At 44.5% G+C, this 21,290-nt stretch overlaps 1 pseudogene; it reads left to right on the top strand.

Moving 5' to 3' along the window:
• The window catches only part of LOC115156372 (myosin-IIIb-like), a 99,831-nt pseudogene extending 79,765 nt beyond the window's left edge, over positions 1 to 20,066 (top strand).
• Positions 20,067 to 21,290: the final 1,224 nt, after the last annotated feature.

Below are 21,290 nucleotides of genomic sequence, written 5' to 3'. Positions count from 1 at the left end.
AAGCCCGAGCACACAGCTGGCGGGTGCAGGTAATTACAAAAGGAGACAGGAGAAATCCTGCTTTAATGGATAAAGTGCTATTTTTAATACAGAACCCCTTTCAACCTTTCATCCCTACCAATCCTTCCTGCCATTTTTTTGGTTGACAACAAAGGGATGGCGTATTATGAGTAATCATTTCTGTGGTATTTTAATAACCTGGGTCAGCTCATCATAAACGACGTCTCATCGCGAGGGTTTTAGAAGCACCGAGCACTTCAAAGCCTCATTCTCCCACACGCCGAGCCCTTCACTAAAGATCCCATCAATGTCTCTAATAGACCCACATAGCAATGGTGACAGGAAAAAACACAAACCCTGATTTGTTGAACATATGTTTGGTTTCCTTTTTGCCCAAGGCGCTGAATTCCATTAATTCATGCTGCCTGGGAGGCTGAGTGGGTGGCTGAGCAGGGGGTTGCTGATTACGGCCGTCACCCAGCCCACCGCTAGCCTGTCTGGGTAATGGGGGCTCGGCCCTTCATTAATGTTATTAGGAGTCTGAGGTAAGAGACAGAGGTGGAATACCGTTTAGCAGCGTGGCCAGGAGATTACGTGGATTAGACATGATAATATAACACAGACAGTGCTCTCCAGCGGGCGCAGGATTAGTGTCAGCACGCCACAGCAGGTCTGGGTTAGATAGCGGCTAATCCGGTAATGCCAGATACAGGTGACCCCCGCTCTGAAGCATCACTGCCGCTGACGAGGGACTGCTTTTAAGAATTAATGACATGTGATGTGAATATAAAGGGAAATGCTGGAAGGAGTAGTAGTTCCCTGCTTTATAGCAAAAATAATTAAGCAGTCATGTCATTATGAATTGGGAACAGTGTTTGGGAAAATATTCATTATTAATAGCTAGGTTCATTAATGAAGTTTGAAATTCCCCTCACCTAAGTGCAGGGGAATAGTTTTTGGGCAAAATGCTAAATGCTGTGATAGAACTTTTTCCTTTTCAATAAGCCATGGGCTTTCCTAATGCTTTACTTCTGTTGTGTGCAGAGAACACACAGGCTTCCAGGTATCCATTATCCCTTTCCTCCCCGTTTGTGTTCTGAGGTCTGCTTGTGGCTTCAGTTGCTTTCAGGAAACCATATTTGAATACGTTGAGGGAGGCCACGGTGGCTCAGAAACCCAGGGCACACTTTGATCCCTGCAGATCTGAGGCCTTTGTTTAATCCTGAGGTTGAGCAAGTGATGGAAGCCTGGCCCTGCCAGATGTTTGGAGACCAGGCTTCTTCCTGTGTCTCATCCTGCTGACGCCCCTGGTGATCGCTTATATTCTGAGGTGAAACTGGAGTGTTTCAGGACACCAACAGAGAAAGTTCAAAATCAGGCCAGGAAATTCAAATCCGCTTTTGCGTTTGGCCAAAACCGCTTTGGCACGACCCGGAAGCTCTCCTTGAGTTTGATGGACTCTAAGTCCCTTCTACAGTAAGTCATTTGACAGAGCCCAGCTCTGCTGTGTGGGCCAGGCCATCCATCCCCCTTTGTGCTTCAAAACAAAGAAAGCAAGACAGGAGGAGATTACCCCCAGTTTAAGAGATGTCTGTTTCAGTGTATGTTTAACACAGGGCTAAGGGACTATCCCCCAGCTTTAGCCAGATAGCCGCAGTGCTGTCTTTTATGGAGGGAAGGAGGGAAGAGAAAATTAAAGCACTCCACAGTCACAGCCCTTTCCTCGCATGTCTGCAATGTCAACCTTTGATTTGCAACATTTTGTCACCGAGAAAGTTCAGCGAGGCGCAGTCATGTAAACAGAACACTTACTGTACGTAACTTCTCTCTACCTGTCTCACCGGCCTGAAGATGAATACAACATGAATAATATTTCAAAACGAGTCACGCAGACGAAAGGCTCTGCGAGTAACGCGGCGATATGATCAGAGTGCTGTTTACGCTCCTCAGTGTGGTAAACAGGCTGGTGCCGAGGATCAGTCAGAGGCTGACTTTATGGTTTATGAAAGCTGAGCTACTTATGTTAACAGGCTTTTTGAAGATTATAGTCCTGGTAAACATACATGTCAGGAGTGAGACGGTGATAAAGAGGAGTCACAACACAGAGACCAATTACCACTGCATCTGGGAAGACTCTTAACCTGGTCTTTTGAAGAGTAGGGAAGAAAATGACAAGGAAAAGAGGAAGGCTCAGTACCTTTGAGGTTTCCTATTACTTATTGGTTATGGTTCTGTACTTTGAACTATATAGCGTGTACTAGTCAATGTGCATTGATCTGGTTGGCACCCTGAGCTGTGCTGCAACTTTAAGTGATCAATGGGAACCCGGTATTAGGCCATGGTATTATCCAGCTGTGCTAAAACCTACATTCACTGATCCATCCCACTTTCCTACCATTCAACTACCCCATTACCAACAACCCTTGACACCACTAACCACATGTCCTCTCACTAGCTGTGCAACCACGACGCCCCACTCCCCCAGCCCAGCGCCTACCCTCACCACCACCGCCATATCAACATACATCTGCAAGACAAATGATCCACCCTCTCCGTGTTCCTCAGACAAACGCTCTCTCTCCCTCCCTCTCACAGCCTCTCAGCCGTTTGATTTATCTGTCTGTCTCCACACATCATAGAGGCTGAACCGGATGCCTAACACATTTCTTCAGTTTTAGGCAAATTACAGGCACGTAGCCGAGATTTGGAGTGGATAGGAAGGCTCAATTTAACGGAAGGAAGAAAGAACTCCTCCTGTCTGCCACTACCTAGCATAATCCTCTTAATGTCAGTGAGAGTAGTTAACAGGATGTACTTCCAAACTACTCATCACAATTTCTACAGAATAATCTGTTTAAACGTACCTGTAGTATAGCAAGGTATAAGATTATATTCAAACTTTGTGGCTTGGGTTATTTTGAACGTTTTTTTTGTAATCAGAACTTTTAGGAGATCCAGATTGTTGGAGTTGTTGTCCTTTAGAAATGGTTATAAGAATGTGTGTTACCCAACACAGTACATTTCAGTTACCTTGCTTGGTTCATCACTTTGCGGGATGGTCTCTCAATGACTGTGCGACTTCCCCTGTGCAACATACCAACATGCGCTCACTGCTTAACCTGGAGGGCTGCGCTGACACATCATACAGAAGTCTGACAAATGATTGACAAATGATTTTCCCGACACATGAAGATTTCTTCAGGAATCAAGCCCCAAATCTGCCGTCAGTGGAGAATGATTGATTTCAGTGTGAAAAAAATGGTTGTAAGTAACAACATCCTCTGCCTGCATTAGTGAAAAACAGATGCAGGAACTGCCCTTCCGAGCATAATCTAGAGAACCCTGTGATTTTCCTAGTGTGCCTTTAGAATTCAAAGCACATGGGTTACCATTTAAGTACAATGTCCCAAATGAAGACATTGGTAATAAATTACAGGAGTCCTGGAAAGCTCTGGAACTCCCCTTGAAGTTTGACTAGAGCTAGCTGTCTATTCAGGGACTTTCTGTTAGCAATAAACGGTGTGTATGTGTGTGTGAGGGGGTTTGCAGGGGAAAGAGAGGGGTCTGGGCTACACATGCCTCATTTAGACATCAAAGGACTCCACTGATGATTTTTCCTTATAATCCATGCCTTTTGCAGATCCGGCTCCCTCCATCTGAATAAACAAAGCCCAAGTGGTTAACTGTGGTCTGGGAGAAGTCAGGTGATCCCAACACGTGATTCAGGAAGTAAATCGATACATCTCCTAATTTATTCGTCTAAAATCCCTTTCAGCAGATAATTTATGTTGGTTTTGAGGAGTATTCTGATTTTCAAGGGATTTACAACTGGTATGTAGAGATCAGAACCTCTTTGAAAATGAAAGAAGTACCTATCTCAAAAATTATTCTCATCCTTTTTATCTGTCGATGCAAGCATGTACAATATGTAAGTATGCTGCAAAGAACAGCAAACTCTGCTGGGGGGAAAAAATTTGATAAGGAAAATCAATGTTGTATGAATTGCAGCGCTTCTGTATTCTCTGTTGACCATTGATCCACCTCACCCCAAACATCAGACGGTGCCCACCATCATTTAACAGGCCTGGTGTAAGCCACTCTCTGACCTCTTCCCAGACCTACCTGGTTCCAAAGTGCTCTCATGCCAAAAGTCAATTTGGCAGCCTCAGTAAGGTATCTGCAGGAACAGCATTCCTCTGAGACTGGCCTGGATCAAATGGCAGGGATTTTCCAAACAGCGGCGGAGCTGGGAAGCCTGACCCATCCTCTGATCTGCTATATGCTTTAATCACTGCAGGTCAGGCTGGATAAATGGGGATGTTGGAACTGGGAGTTTGACTCCTGGACTGCACACTCACACAGGGATCCAGCTGTATACAAGTTACAGCTGTTCACTCAGGATGGAGGGTCTGAAGTGAATAGAGAAAGCATCTCAACTCAGACCCCAAACATAAATATCCTCCATTCAGGCATCTAATGCTATGATTAATCATTCCTTTGCCATAAGCATGTATGATGTCTTTCGTGTTTTTGTTTTAAAGGAAAGGGCAATGTCTTACTGAACAGAACTTGGTTGGAATTTTGATTAGGAAATGAATGTCAACTATCAAGATAGCTTGGCAGCTGACATGCAAACTAGCTATCTAGAGCACAGCTACTTTGTTTTTCTTAACATGTTTTGTTCCAGTGATAAACAGTGCACGCTGCTATGCACTGTAGCTACAATATTCTGCGGTATGATTACATTATGACACTTTGTTCAAGGCCGTCAGGATTCATTATTCTTAATTGAGTGCTTCGATTCGGGTTTTCAGGGGAATTTAAATTTGCTAATCAAACCCATTTCAAACATCATTAGCAGAATAATGTCCCACACACAATATTTTTGTAAAAACCTTCAACCGATTGAAGCTTACGTCAATTGGCCATGCTCCCAGCAAGCTTTGTGGTGCCATTGGGAAAAGATGAGCGTCAACCAATTGGTTCTTAAGTCAATACATTGCATTCAATCGGAAAAGATGTGTCAACCAATTGAAGCTTATGTCAATACATTGCATTAAAAAAATTATGTTAAATAAGCCTTTCGCAAACTAATACTCACACTTCACCTTTTTCCCCCTTACTAGCTCTGACTTTGCTGATAGCTACTTTATTGAGGAAAAATGTATTTACTATGACTGTCATATGTGGTTGTCCCACCTAGCTATCTTAAGATGAATGCACTAACTGTAAGTCACTCTGGATAAGTCTGCTGAATGACTGAAATGTAAATGAGTGTCAACCAATGTCAATATATTCTAGTCAATAGGAAAAGATGAAAAGGTGAGACTTACTGAAAGACAGACCTCTCTCTCTGTCTCTTTCTCTCTACCTCCTCTTCTCTCTCCTCCCCCTTCTTTCACCTTTCTACCCTTTCCCCCTCTTGCCCCCCTCTCTCTTTCTCCCTCCTATCTCCCTCCTCTCTCTATCGCTCTCCCCCTCTCACTCTCTCTCCCCCCCTCCTTCACCTTCTCTCTCCCCCTCCCTCCCACCATCTCCCCCTTATCTCCCTCCCCCCTCCATTCACTCGCCCTCCTTCTTCCTCCTCTCATCTCTCTCAATTCAATTCAAGGGCTTTATTGGCATGGGAAACATATGTTAACATTGCCAAAGCAAGTGAAATAGACAATAAACAAAAGTGAAATAAACAATAAAAATTAATAGTAAACATTACTCTCACAGAAGTTCCAAAAGAATAAAGACATTTCAAATGTCATAGTATGTTATATATACAGCTCTGTATGTCTGTTGACTCTTTACCCCCCTTCCCTCTCTCCTTCACCCTGTCCCTTTCTCTCTTCCTTCCCTCACTCTCCCCCTTCTCTCTCTCCCTCCTCCCCCCTCCCTCTCTCCCTCCTCCCCCCTCCCTCTCTCCCTCCTCCCCCTCCATTCTCTCCCTCCTTCTTTGCCTCCCCTCCCCCTTTTCTCATCTTCTTCTCCCTCTTCTCTCTCCCTCCTCTCCCACCTCCACAGACAGGACATTGACGCAGAAAGACAGGCAGGCAGGCAGACGAAGGCAAACGAAGGCAGACACACAGACAGTTTCTAGAACTGCAAGACCATTGTGTCCAATTGAGGTAAAAATGCTTTTGAGTCGATTGACTTCCAATTTCATATGCCGGGACATGACGGTTCCACAGTCACAAATATATATAATTTGGGAAGATTCAACCTTTTTAAATCCTTCAAAACAGCCCCTATGACTCCCAATTAAGTCACTTCCTGTAATTGCAGGAAGTAGAAATTCAATGTATGGCCTCGTGTGGACACTCTTTAACAATGCCCCGAGCTTCAAGTCTTTATGTTAAGAATGGGCCGTTCTACAGAGAATGGAAGACAGTGTTTCTGTGTAACTGCAGGGAGAAAATGAAACCCCATGTTGAGGATGAATTAACCCATTTCATGTTGCCACAGTAAGCTGAACCTCAACACAGGGCATCCTTATAAGGCCACGATGAGTTGTGTGGAAGCGCGGTTAGCTAGCTGAGGGCTATAGGTAATTCTTTTCTATGGAAGAAAGGCCTTGTTCTCTGTGGGACCAAGTTTTCACTGAGAATAGTTAATTTCACATGGTCAGGTTGTAGGCTTGCGTTCATCGGGAGCATCTGTTGAACTCTCCCATACCTGGATTTTGTTTCTACCATTCTGCCAATGTCACTCAAAAGCTGTTCACTCCTTTATTGTCGGGCAGACTGTATTTGATCATGAGGTCTGATACCAACTTCAAGTCATGTCTACCTTTCTGTAATGTAGTGGTGGGTGGGGCGAATTAATTAGGGTTATTTCTAGGATTGAGTCCCTTTTTTAAAATGTATTTTATTTCACCTTTATTTAACCAGGTAGGCTAGTTGAGAAAAAGTTCTCATTTACAACTGCAACCTGGCCAAGATAAAGCAAAGCATTTAGACACATACAACAACAAAGAGTTACACATGGAATAAACAAACATACAGTCAATAATACAGTAGAAGAAAAAAAAGTATATATACAGTGTGTGCAAACGAGGTAAGATAAGGGAGGTAAGGCAATAAAATAGGCCATAGTGGCAAAGTAATTACGATATAGCAATTAAACACTGGAGTGATAGATGTGCATAAGACGAATGTGCAAGTAGAGATACTGGGGTGCAAAGGAGCAAAATAAATAAATAAATACAGTATGGGGAGGAGGTAGTTGGATGGGCTATTTACAGATGGGCTATGTACAGGTGCAATGATCTGTGAGCTGCTTTGGCAGCTGGTGCTTGAAGTTAGTGAGGGAGATAAGAGTCTCCAGCTTCAGCGATTTTTGCAGTTCGTTCCAGTCATTGGCAGCAGAGAACTGGAAGGAAAGGCGGCCAAAGGAGGAATTGGCTTTGGGGGATGACCAGTGAAATATACCTGCTGGAGCGCGTACTGCGGGTGGGTGCTGCTATGGTGACCAGTGAACTGAGATAAGGCGGGGATTTACCTAGCAAAGACTTGTAGACGACCTGGAGCCAGTGGGTTTGGCGATGAGTATGAAGCGAGGGCCAGCCAACGAGAGTGTACAGGTCACAGTGGTGGGTAGTATATGGGGCTTTGGTGACAAAACGAAAACGGATGGCACTGTGATAGACTGCATCCAATTTGTTGAGTAGAGTGTTGGAGGCTATTTTGTAAATTACATCGCCGAAGTCAAGGATTTGTAGGATAGTCAGTTTTACGAGGGTATGTTTGGCAGCATGAGTGAAGGATGCTTTGTTGCGAAATAGGAAGCCTATTCTAGATTTAATTTTGGATTGGAGATGCTTAATGTGGGTCTGCAAGGAGAGTTTACAGTCTAACCAGACACCTAGGTATTTGTAGTTGTCGACATATTCTAGGTCAGAACCGTCCAGAGTAGTGATGCTGGACGGGCGGGCAGGTGCGGGCAGCGATCGGTTGAAGAGCATGCATTTGGTTTTACTTGCATTTAAGAGCATTTGGGGGCCATGGAAGGAGAGTTGTATGGCATTGAAGCTCGTCTGGTGGTTAGTTAGCACAGTGTCCAAAGAAGGGCCAGAAGTATACACCTCTGTGTAGAGGTGGATCAGAGAATCACCAGTAGCAAGAGCGACATCATTGATGTATAAAGAGAAGAGAGTCGGCCCGAGAATTGAACCCTCTGGCACCCCCATAGAGACTGCCAGAGGTCCGGACAACAGGCCCTCCGATTTGACACACTGAACTCTATCTGAGAAGTAGTTGTTGAACCAGGCGAGGCAGTCATTTGAGAAACCAAGGCTGTTGAGTCTGCCAATAAGAATGTGGTGATTGACAGAGTCAAACGCCTTGGCCAGGTCGATGAAGACGGCTGCACAGTATTGTCTCTTATCGGTGGCAGTTATGATATCGTTTAGGACCTTGAGCGTGGCTGAGGTGCAACCATGACCAGCTCGGAAGCCAGATTGCATAGCGGAGAAGGTACGGGGGGTTTGAAATGGTGATCTGTTTGTTAACTTGGCTTTCGAAGACCTTAGAAAGACCTTAGAAAGGCAGGGTAGGATAGATATAGGTCTGTAGCAGTCTAGAGTATCTCCCCTTTGAAGAGGGGGATGACCGTGGCAGCTTTCCAATCTTTGGGGATCTCAGACGATATAAAAGAGAGGCTGAACAGGCTAGTAATAGGGGTTGCAACAATTTCGGGCAGATAATTTTATGAAGAGAGGGTCCAGATTGTCTAGCCTGGCTGATTTGTAGGGGTCCAGATTTTACAGCTCTTTCAGACCATCAGCTATCTGGATTTGGGTGAAGGAGAAATGGGGGAGGCTTGGGCGAGTTGCTGTGGGGGTTGCAGGGCAGTTGACCAAGGTTGGGTTAGCCAGGTGTAAAGCATGGCCAGCCGTAGAAAAATGCTTATTGAAATTCTCAATTATCGTGGATTTATCGGTGGTGACAGTGTTTCCTAGCCTCAGTGCAGTGGGCAGCTGGGAGGAGGTGCTCTTATTTTCCATGGACTTTACAGTGTCCCAGAACTTTTTTGAGTTTGTGCTACAGGATGCAAATTTCTGTTTGAAAAATCTAGCTTTAGCTTTCCTAACTGCTTGTGTATATTGGTTCCTAACTTCCCTGAAAAGTTGCATATCACGGGGGCTATTTGATGCTAATGCAGTACCCCACAGGATGTTTTTGTGCTGGTCAAGGGCAGTCAGGTCTGGATTGAACCAAGGGCTATATCTGTTCCTGGTTCTACATTTTTTGAATGTGGCATGCTTATTTAAGATGGTAAGGAAGGAACCTTTAAAGAATAACCAGGCATCCTCTACTGACGGGATGAGGTCAATATCCTTCCAGGATACCCGGGCCAGGACGATTAGAAAAGCCTGCTCGCTTTAGTGTTTTAGGGAGCCTTTGACCGCAGACCCATTACGGATGCAGGCAATGAGGCAGTGATCGCTGAGATCTTGGTTGAAGACAGCAGAGGTGTATTTGGAGGGCAAGTTGGTTAGGATGATATCTATGAGGGTGCCCGTGTTTACGGATTTGGGGTTGTACCTGGTAGGTTCATTGATAATTTGTGTGAGATTGAGGGCATCAAGCTTAGATTGTAGGATGGCCGGGGTGTTAAGCATGTCCCAGTTTAGGTCAGCTAGCAGCACGACCTCTGAAGATAGATGGCGGGCAATCAATTCACATATGGTGTCCAGGGCCCTAACTATAAAGGGGTCTACACATAATACGCAAATGGAGCTGACGGAGCGTAGCGCAATGTTGCAATGTCATTTTTTGTCACAAAAGTGGCAGCTCCTTGTAGTGCTCTCCGACATTCAATGTACTCCCGTGCCACTTGAACATTTCAAACAATAAACCAAACAACATTGTAGCTTTATTAGAATCACCCCAAAATGTATTTTGTTTAAAGTAATAACTAATGATTCCGGGCTACTGGTGAAAACAGCTGCGAGATGTGTGCTTTTTCTCTACAACCAAAACATGATGACATTCTATTTTTAGCTGATATGGGAGTGAATACATTCAAGCAGCATATCAAATAAAATAAATGTTTTTGTCAAATGCTTTGTAAACAACAGGTGTGAACTAACAGTTAAATGCTTACTTACGGGCCCTTCCCAACAATGCCTGAGAGAAAGAAAATAGAGAAATATAAGCGATATAAAAGCGAAGCACGTAATAATAAAAGTATAGATACACGTCCTCCCGAGTGGTACAGCGGTCTAAGGCACTGCATCACAGTGTTGTAGCGTCACTACAGCCTGGGGTTTGATACCAGGCGGGTGTTAAGACGCGCATTTTTGCGGGTCATGTTTCGGAAGGACGCATGACTCGACATTCGCCTCTCCCGAGCCGATGAAAAGTTGCAGCGATGAGACAAGATTATAATCATGACATTTTGGGAAAAAGGGGGTAAAAAAATTATAGATACACAATGTGTAAGTATAACTTGGCTATATGCAAGAGGTACCAGTACTGAGTTGATGTGCAGGGGTACAAGGTAATTAAGGTAGATATGTACATATAACTAGGAATAAAGATAGACAATAAACAGTAGCAGAAGCGTATGTGATGAGTCAAAAGAGTTAGTGAAAAGAGGGTCAATGCGGGTAGTTATGGTTAACTATTTAGTAGTCTTATGGCTTGGGGGTAGAAGCTGTTCTATGGTCCTCTTGGTTCCAGACTTGGTGCATCGGTACCCCTTGCCATGTGGTAGCAGAGAGAACAGTCTATGACTTGGGCAATTGGAGTCTTTGACAATTTTTTGTGTCTTCCTCTGACAATGCCTGGTGTATAGAGGTCCTGGATGGCAGGGAGCTCGGCCCCAGTGATGTGCTGGGCTGTACGCACTACCCTCTGTAGTGCCTTGCGGATGAATGCCAAGCAGTTGCCATACGAAGCGGTGAAGCAAACAGTCAAGATGCTCTCCATGGTGCAGCTGTATAACTTTTTGAATATCTGAGGGCCCAAATCTTTTCAGCCTCCTCGGGGGAAGAGAAGCGTTGTCGTACCCTTTTCACGACTGTGTTGGTGTGTGGACCATGATAGATCCTTAGTGATGTGGACACTGAGGTACTTAAAGCTGTCGACCCGCTCCACTTCAGCCCTGTCGATGTGAATGGGGGCGTGCTCGGCCCTCCGTTTCTGTCACATCTGCTCCTGCTACGCCCTCTTGTGTTCATCCGGTGTCTTCTTGACCTGCAGTTACTCCCCCAGTACACTCTCTCTCTCTCCCTCTCCCTCTCTGTGTGATTGTGTGGTTGGAGACAGGTGTGCTGGAGTCAGAGCAGATCCCTACCAGCTGCAACTCGTTCCATAATCAAGACCTCTACAAATACTCAGTCCTGCCACTTCCACTCTGCCAGATCGTAATCTCTGCTCATTTACCGCTCTGTCTCTGGCTCCTGTCTCCCGTTCCACATCTCACCACCCTACTACCCTGTTCTGGATTTAGCTCACTACCACTACCTTGGATTCCCCTCCGGACCTGTTTACCCGGTTCTACCCAGTTCACTCCAACCTCAGTCTTCACATCTCGTTTTCTACAACTCATCCGAGCTTCCCCGGATCTGCACTCCATATCTCCCTGTGTTACAATAAATATCTTGGTTCATTCATCCCTGTTTCCTCGTCTGAGTCTGCTCTTGGGTTCCCCTCTGTCTCTCACTACTTTCCACCAAACTCCCATTGGTCAAGGCGCCCTGCTCAAGCAACATGACCAAGCCCTTAAAGCCCTTCTGGAGAACATCAAGGAGTTTTCACAGAGCCTGTCTGACCTACAGGTCCGAACCTCCGCCCAGAGCTCACAACCAGTCCCAAGTCCCTTTTCTCCGCCCCGGGAGCCTTTTGTTCCGACTCCCGAGCGCTACGATGGTAATCTTGGCGCTTGCAGAGCCTTCCTTGTGCAATGCTCACTAGTATTTGAGCAACAGCCCTACTCTTCTGCTAGTGAGCAAGCCAAGATTAAATTTTTTGATTGGCTGCCTCCGTGGAGCAGCGCTTTCCTGGGCTACTGCGGTGTGGGAGAGACAGTCACCTATCTGCTTCTCCTACAGTAGATTCACGGAGGAGATGAGGAAGGTCTTCGACCACCCGGTCTGTGGAAAGGATGCCGCTAAACGACTTCTGTTCCTTCGTCAAGGCTCCCAGAGTGTGGCTGAAATGGCATGTGAGCTCCGCACCCTCGCCGCAGAGAGCAGCTGGAATGAGGAGGCCCTTCAGGGAGCATTCCGGAATGTACTCACTGAGACCCTCAAAGACGAGTTGGTGTCCAGAGAGGAGCCTGATGGACTTGACAAACTCATTTCTCTCACTATCCGCATTGACAACCATCTCCGTGAGCGTCGGAGGGAGAGGGTAGGTAGGGTTGCATGTCCCATAACATCTGCTTCAGTGCCTTGCTCTACTTCTCCGACTGCATCACATCTCCAGGCATGTTCTAATCCTGAACCCATGCAGCTCGGCCGGACCCGTCTATCTCCAGAGGAGAGGCAGCGGCGTATCAGTACTAGGGGCTGTCTATATTGTGGTCAGGTTGGTCACCTAGTCTCCACTTGTTCCCTTTGCCAGCAAAAGAGGGGGCTCAGCAGTAGTGGGGGATATACTGTTGAGCCAAGTCGCCTGCCCATCATCTCCCAGACCCCTGCTTGAGGCCAACCTTGTGTGGCAGAGCCAGGCTTTTCCTCTGTCTGCTCTCATCGATTCAGGCGCAGACGAGAGCTTCCTGGACCGAGGGGTCGTTAACCAGTTGGGTCTGAACACTGTTTTACTCGATTCACCTCTTGATGCCAACACTCTCAATGGAAAGCTACTCTTCCGTGTTTTTGAGAGAACTGTTCCTGTTATCCTGCGTCTCTGTGGAAATCACCAGGAAAAGATCAGTTTCCACATAATCGACTGTCCTTACTCTCCCCTGGTTCTGGGTCATCCATGGTTAAAGCTACACAACCCACAGATTGACTGGTCCACCGGGAGGGTAACTACTTGGAGTATATTTTGTCATTCCAATCGTCTACATTCTGCCCTTCCACCTGCCTTGTCTGCACCCCAGTCCATCCCAGAACCCCCAGACCTGTCTTCTGTTCATCCGGAGTATCACGGTCTAGCTCCTTTATTCAGTAAGCACCACACCCCATCTCTGCCGCCTCATCGGCCATACGACTGCACTACAACTCATCTGAGCTTCCCTGGATCTGCACTCCATATCTCCCTGTGTTACAATAAATATCTTGGTTCATTCATCCCTGTTTCCTCGTCTGAGTCTGCTCTTGGGTTCCCCTGTGTCGCTCCGCCTAACAGTTTCCAGTAGTCCACGGTCAGCTCCTTTGTCTTGCTGACGTTGCTGACGTTGATCTACCACCGTCGTGTCATCTGCAAACTTAATGATGGTGTTTGAGGCGTGCATGGCCATGCAATCGTGAATGAACAAGGAGTAAAGGAGGGGACAAAACACGCACTTCTGAGGGGCCCCCGTGTTGAGGATCAGCATGGCGGATATGTTGTTGCCTACCCTCACCACCTGGGTGCGTCCTGTCAGGAAGTCCAGAATCCAGTTGCAGAGGGAGGTGTTCAGTCCCAGGGTCCTTAGCTTAGTGATGAGCTTGGAGGGCACTATGGTGTTGAACACTGAGCTGTAGTCAATGAACAGTATTCTCACGTAGGTGTTCCTTTTGTCCAAGTGGTAAAGGACAGTGTGGAGCGCAATTGAGATTGTGTCTTCTGTGGATCTGTTAAGACGGTATGCAAATTGAAGTGGGTCCAGGGTGTCTGTGATGATGGTGTTAATGTGAGCCATGACCAGCTTTTCAAAGAATTTCATGTCTACCGATGTGAGTGCTATGGGGCAATAGTCATTTAGACAGGTTACCTTGGTGTTTTTGGGCACAGGGACTATGGTGGTCAGCATGAAACATGTACTGTAGGTATTACAGACTGGGCTAGGGAGAGGTTGAAAATGTCAGTGGACACTTGCCAGCTGGTCAGTGCATTCTCTGAGTAAACGTCCTTGTAATCCGTCTGGCCCTGCAGCTTTATGAATGTTAGCCTGTTTAAAGGTCTTACTCACATCAGCTATGGAGATCGTGATCAGATGTCCGTAGCCATGTCAGTGTTCCTCGCCTCGAAGCGAGCATAGAAGGCATTTAGCTTGTCTGGTAGGCTCGCGTCACTGGTCTGCTCGCGGCTGGGTTTCCTTTGTAATCCGGGATAGTTTACAAGCCCTGCCACATCAGATAAGTGTCAGAGCCGGTGTAGTAGGATTCGATCTTAGTCCGGTATTGTCGCTTTGCCTGTTTGATGGTTCGTCGAAGAGCATAGCGGGATTTCTTATAAGCGTCCGGGTTAGTGTCCCGCTTCTTGAAAGCGACAGCTATAGCCTTTAGCTCAGTGCAGATGTTGCCTGTAATCCATGGCTTCTGATTGGAATATATACGTACGGTCACTGTGGGGACGACTTCATTGATGCACTTATTAATGAAGCCAGTTACTGATGTGGTTAACATCTCAATGCCATCGGATGAGTCCCAGAATATATTCCAGTCTGTGCTATCGAAACAGTCCTGTAGTTTAGCATTTGCTTCATCGGACCACTTCTGTATTGAGCCTGTCACTGATACTTCCTGTTTGTCATACTGGGAGTACACCGGCAAGTATAAGAATATTTGCCAGGGCGTATTATTTAATTATAAATCTGATTATTTCACATGGCGATGTGGGAAGCTTAAAGGCTAGCTAGCTGGCAGTATTTAGCCAACTTGCTAGCAAGGGAAGACAAGACAAGAGACTCTTCTTTTGCTTTCCCAACAAATGAGAAGACAGCAAGAAAACCCGATAATCCACCCCAAAAGTTATTTTGTTTACAAGTAATAACTAGTGATTACAGGCTATTGAGAAATGGTAGAACCTGCCGTAGTCAACTAGCTAGTCATGTGCTTTTTTTTCTCTGTGACCAAGACATGACGTTCTGTTTTTAGATGGGAATGAATACACAAGCAACATATCAACCTGGGATAATGTTTTAGGTTACACCGGTAAATATACAAATATTTGCCAGGCATATTTTTACATTATAAGTCTGATTATTTCACATGGAGATGTCGGAAGCTAAAAAGGCTAGCTTACTTGCTATCCTTTTAACAAGGCTAAAGCCAGCTAGCCAGGCTGCCAGCGAGCTACTACTAGCAAGGGCAGGCGACTCTTCCTTGTTTTCACAAAATGAAAAGACTAAAATGAAAAGACTTTAATATGAATGGGAGTGGGACCGTTAAGGATATTATGTTATCCGAAGTGGTCCGCTACTCCAAAAATCCCTCTCCACCCACGTGCACGCACGCACGTAGATCAACAGAGTGGAGCTTGTAGTAACCTTAACCCTAACTCTAGCTTCATGTCAACATCCCGCCTCAACCCTAAACCTAGCCTCAACACTAACCCTAGCTCCATATCCACTTCCGGCCCAACCCTAACCCTAACCCTAACTCTAGCTTAATGTGTACATCCCGGCCCAACCCTAACGCTAACCCTAACTCTAGCTTCATGTGTACATCCCGGCTCAACCCTAAACCTCAGCCCAACCCTCCTCTGGGTTTGAAGAAAACGGAAACATCTGGTTTTCAGGGATACAGTATCTTCAACCTAGCTTCCTTTTCCCCCGGGATGTTTTGTGTTGGATGTGGGGACGCCTGCTACGTTAGTTTACATCAAACCTAACCCTATCTTCATATCCACTCCGGGCTCAACCCTTACGCTAATCCTAACCATAACCCAGATTAATGTCCACATCCGGCTCAATCCTAAACCTAGCCTCAATCCTAACCCTCGCTTCATCTCTACATCTCGGCTCATCCCTAGACATAACCCTAACTTCTGTCCACTAACCCTAAAAATAACCCTAATTAACATTTAATTAACCCCACCTCCCACTATATGGTAGAAAGGTAGGCCTCACTTGAAGCCTGACCTAGAATTAAAGTTCTTTTGAATGACATCGGCAGAACGGTTGGGCTAGAAACAAAATTTGGGTATGGGATCGCTCAACAGATGCTCCCGATGAACGCAAGCCTACACCTGACCATGTGAAATTAGTTGAAACTTGGTCCCACAGAGAACAAGGCCTTTCTTCCATAGAAAAGCATTACCTATAGCCCTCACATAACCATGACGCATCTGTGGACTGCAATTGAGCTAGCTAACCGCGCTTCCACACAACCCATCATGAGCTTATAGAGATGCCCTGAGTTGAGGTTCAGCTTATTGTGCAAAGGGATTAATTCATCCTCAACATGGTTCCTCATTCTCTCCCTGTAGTTACACAAAAACTCTGCCTTTCATCCTCTGTAAAATGGTAAATTCTTAACGTAAAGACTTGAAACTCTGGGTATTGTTAAAGAGTGTCCCCATGAGGCCATACTTTGTATTTCAGCTTCCTTTGATTACAGAAAGTGACTTAATTGGGGGTCATATGGGCTGTTTCGAAGAGTTATAAAGGTTGAATCTTCCCAAATTGTACATATCTGTGACCCAGGGTCCATCATGACCCGGCATATGAAATTGGAAGTCAATAGATCCAAAAGCAGTTTTGTCCTCAATTGGACACAATGGTGTTGCAGTTCTAGAAGCTAAGAGGCTTGTGAGAATTAATTCTGAAGAGAATATTGGTTGGAAAAAATAAATTTACTTGAAACTGCCTGTCTGCCTGCCTGTCTGTCTCTGTCTGAGTCTTTCACCAATTTATCCATTGTAGCTGTATCACCGACTTTCTTGCCTTGAATGCAATGTATTGACTTGTGTCAGTGCCCTTGATGCATATTTATATATCAATATATTGTCTGTGGAGGTGGGAGAGAGGAAGGAAAGGGAAATAAATGAGAAGAAGGGGAGGAGGGAGGGAAAGAAGAAGGGAGAGAGAATGGGGAAGGAGTGAGCGAGAGAAGGGGGAGAGTGAGGGAGGGGGGAGAGAGAGAGGGGGGGGGGTCTGTGAGTCACATCTTTTCCCATTGAATGCAATGTTTTGACATAAACATCAACACTGTGACACTCATTGTTTCCCATTGACTGCCATGTATTGACATAAGCATCAATTGGTTGATGCTCATCTTTTCCCATTGACCGGGAGGTATTGACATAAGTGTCAACCCTTTGACACTCATCTTTTCCCATTGAATGCAATGTATTGACATAAACCTCAATTTGTTAACACTCATCTTCTCCCATTGAACGCAATGTATTGACATAAGGGTCAACCCTTTGACACATCTTTTCCCATTGAATACAATAGAATACATTGTGTGCCCTGACACTGGGACAAGAAATCTTTCTGACTGCTCCTGATAAATAAAATGTCCACGTTAGTAGTGCAGACATATAACAATGACAGCATCTCCATGGGCATTTTCAAAGTTCTGTGAATTTAGTAAATCTACGCTGGTTTGAATAACATCAAGAAAGCAGAATGAGGGGAGGAAAAAACTCTTGAGCTTTGATATATAGGATTGAGATGTGATGAGGTCTGTTCAAAGTGAGTACAAAGTAGTGTTAAGCTGCAAAAAAGTAAATGCAGCTTAAGTCAAGGTTGGGAAGCTGAAGTAATAGGAGATGATGAAGGAATGTCCTGTCTCACCCAAAACGTAGGGTAGGAGATGAAACGCTATCTGGCATAAAAAATAGATGCTTCGTTGTAAAGGTGTCTTGAGTTTTAAAAGGCATTTTTGTAACTGCTAAATCTTGAAACTTGGATGTACAGTTTTAGAAAAGATCTACTGTGATCTAAATTGTCTCATGTTTGATTAATCAGGTGATCATGTAAGCCTGCTCATTATCTATTGCAAAAAACCTACCATGTTGTATCTCCATCTATTATGTTTATGAATATTGAATAGTTACAACAACCATGTGGCTTTGAACATGAAAGGAAAACAACATGAAATTGGCATTGCTACAGACGTCTGCTCTCAGAGTTTAAGTCATTGATCTGCTGGTGCCGTATTGCCACAGTTAGCGCTGAGAGCTTGGCTTTCCTCTTGGGTCCCATAGAGGGGAATAAACCCCATTGACATAACTGTGGGAATATTTGCTTTTCACTCTGTCCCTTATAGCATTTAATGCCTTCATGATTTTTTTTGTGAGGTTTTATTACCTCATTGTGTTTTTTTTTTACCTTTATTTAACTAGGCAAGTCAGTTAAGAACAAATTCTTATTTTCAATGACGGCCTAGGAACAGTGGGTTATCTGCCTTGTTCAGGGGCAGAACGACAGATTTCTATCTTGTCAGCTTGGGGATTCGATCTTGCAACCTTTCAGATACTAGTCCAACTCTCTAACTACTAGGCTACCTGCCGCCCAGTGCAATTTGAATGCATCTCATTGTGTAGTGGTTATCCATTGGGGCTGTTACAGCACTGAGTATCAGTGTGGAATTTTGTTGTTGTTTGTTTTGGTTGTTGTTGTTGTTGTGAGAGGATCCCACTGGGTGCCATGTCTCTGTGCTGTGTCTCAGTGATTTGTCTGAGTGATTTGTCTCTGTTGCAGGTCCAGTGCTCAAGCTGCAGCAGCGAAGCCCACCCCGGCGGGGCCAGTAGCCCATACTGCTGAACAGCCCTGAAGACAGTCTCTATTACAACCAGCTAAATGTGAGTTGAAAGTGGCGATAAAGCCCTTTGTCTGACTTTGGTTCCAGATGATAATACAATTAAATCTACCTGTGCCAGACCCTCGAGCCCCACCCCCACGCTTCTCTGCCTCTTGTCTTGAACATGTGCTTATGCTCTTTATCTGTTGCTTTCATGTCAGGATGTCTGCCTTCACGGTGAATAATTGATGTGGTTTATCAAAGCTGAGCAAGATGCATGCTTCATCAGGCTCACTTGAGCCCTTTGATACAAAAAAAAAATATGCTGTGACTTCTGATACTATCAGCATCTGCTCTCATTCAACACAAAATCACTTTGAATTAAAAATGTATGACTCTCTGCTCATCTTTTGACTGTGTGCTCTTGGCCCTTTCCACAGAGAAATCTGGATTACCAGGGGAGCAAGAGGAAGCCGAGAAAACTTGGGTAAATAACTGCTTTCCTTCCTACAGCAACTCTAAACAGAGCAGGCCCTTTGTGGAATAGTAGAATCCAGGAATGGATTTTGTTTTCCTATCATGTAAATTGAGAGCTGAAAATAACCACGTTTTTTTACGAGCTCCTTTGCGTCATTAGAGAGGGCGACATATTAAGGCTTTGTCAGCATGCTAATTTTAATTGTTGACAGTTTGACTATTTGTAAAGCAGGTTTATAGGCTACCAAGTCAATATCATATAGAAGAGGCTTAACTCCTCTCTGCCTTATCTATGTTAGATATCATTGCTTTTATTAACGGGATAAAACTAACTACATTTTCTGTTTGAAATGTTTTAAAAGAGCAGTCTTAACATTTTCCCTCTCATAATCTTCCTATCTTGAACATCACTGGCCAAATCAAAGTGCTGGACAGAGAGGGTGAATACTACAAATGACTGTCAACGGTGGAGTCAATCCCTGAGGAAGACTACTCAACTGGGGCCCCTCCCACCCTGTCAAAAGGGCCAGTCTTCAGTCAGAACTGAGCTACAACCAACCCCTGTCAACTGGTAAGAGTCAAAGAGCACTAGCCAGACACACACTGAAAGAACATTTCCTCCATATGCACCATGTATTACAAGTACCAGTGATGTACAACAAGAGACCAAAGCAAATGTCTATTATTTTTAAGAATGACTAATGATGCTCCCCATGTACAGGTATGTGTGTATTTGGCTGAACATGAACTCCACAATCAAGGTTTTTCTCATGAATATAGTTCCGCTGCCATGTTTTACATCAGCAGTTCCTTGTACATTGACACCTCCCCCACACACCTCTCAATTTAGTCAGATAGGCTCCAGTAATGTAGGGATTAGTTATGGTGTCGTTCATTCCTCTTCTGGCTTGTTTTGAAAAAAATCTGGTTCACACAAGAGACTCATGTTAAAAGAAATATTTATCTTTCAAAATCATGACAAATGGTACAGATGTTGCATCCATAAATGAAAAGTCAATGACAAATGCACGTTTGTGGAAAGACAATGACACAGTGCTGTTTAGCGGAAGAGGAAAAGACAAATTACATCTTTTTTTTTATATAAAGATTCATTGTCACGGAATATTGTACAATAGACCCCGACTAAAACTCCCCTAACAGCAAGCTTGAGCCAAAGTAGATACTGTAGGAAAACTGCTCTATTTAGAGAGTACGGGTGGAAATCTGTCATGGAACCAGACTCTGAGAACTAGACATTTACCCATCATCCTCAGTCTGTGCAGACCAGGGCTAGCGTTCGAAAGGAGTAATAGTGTAAAGGTCAGTGTATCAATTCTCTGTTCACTGTGGTATACTAAATTAAGTGTAACAATTCTGTTATCAAGTCTTCTCCCTGAAAAGCTGTATTGAGAACATAGAGGTATACTGTAATGTGAATAGTCAATGTTATGATTTAACCCTTTGCAGTTAATTATTCAACCCCTTGCAGTGAATTATTCTATAATGATTGTAATATGTTATTTTTTTATCATTATACCAAGAGTGATCTATAGTTTGATGCTGTGTACTAGAATCTCCAAAAAAATTGTCTTTCACTCACACAGAGCTAGTCGTAACTCTGAATTTCCCCCAAAGTATAGGAATTTCCTTTTAAGATGTGTCGGAAATGCGGGGCTGGCAAGTTGATTTGTAGTGGGGGTTTTAATTTGCATATCATTTACTGCATCTCCTTTTGTTGACACCCCAGGGCCCAAGCCAAGATTTTGATCTTAATAGGAAGAGTAGGGGGGTATGACTAGTTAAATAAAGGTTAAATAAATAAAAGTGACTGAAGATCCCTTCCTCCTTATTTTTACTCAGTGAGAAACACATTAGAGCTCTGCCTAGATAGCAGGACCAGCCACAGTCAGTCCAGGTTCTACTCTGATTCCTTTGGGTTTTCAGAAGCCCTAAGTGGCCATCAGAGAGCAAGACTACTTACAATATGGGTCAGGACTAGATCAAGTTGCATTCAGGTTTTGTGGGACTTTAAACGGTTAGCTAACATGTTGTATGGCTTTTTTCACATTGTGAGACATACTGTACTAATATGTACTAATAATGTTATTCATACCTGCGTACATTTTATTTGCCATATCTTTGATCTAAGCCTACTAGAAAGTGTGTGCCCTCAAGCCTGGAGTGAAGCAAAAGTAACTCCGCTACCCAAGAATAGTAAAGCGCCCTTTACTGGCTCAAATAGCCGACCAATCAGCCT

The sequence above is a fragment of the Salmo trutta genome, chromosome 20 (assembly GCF_901001165.1).
Source record: "Salmo trutta chromosome 20, fSalTru1.1, whole genome shotgun sequence".
Lineage (NCBI taxonomy): Eukaryota > Metazoa > Chordata > Actinopteri > Salmoniformes > Salmonidae > Salmo > Salmo trutta.
This window is presented reverse-complemented; position numbering and strand designations above follow the sequence as displayed.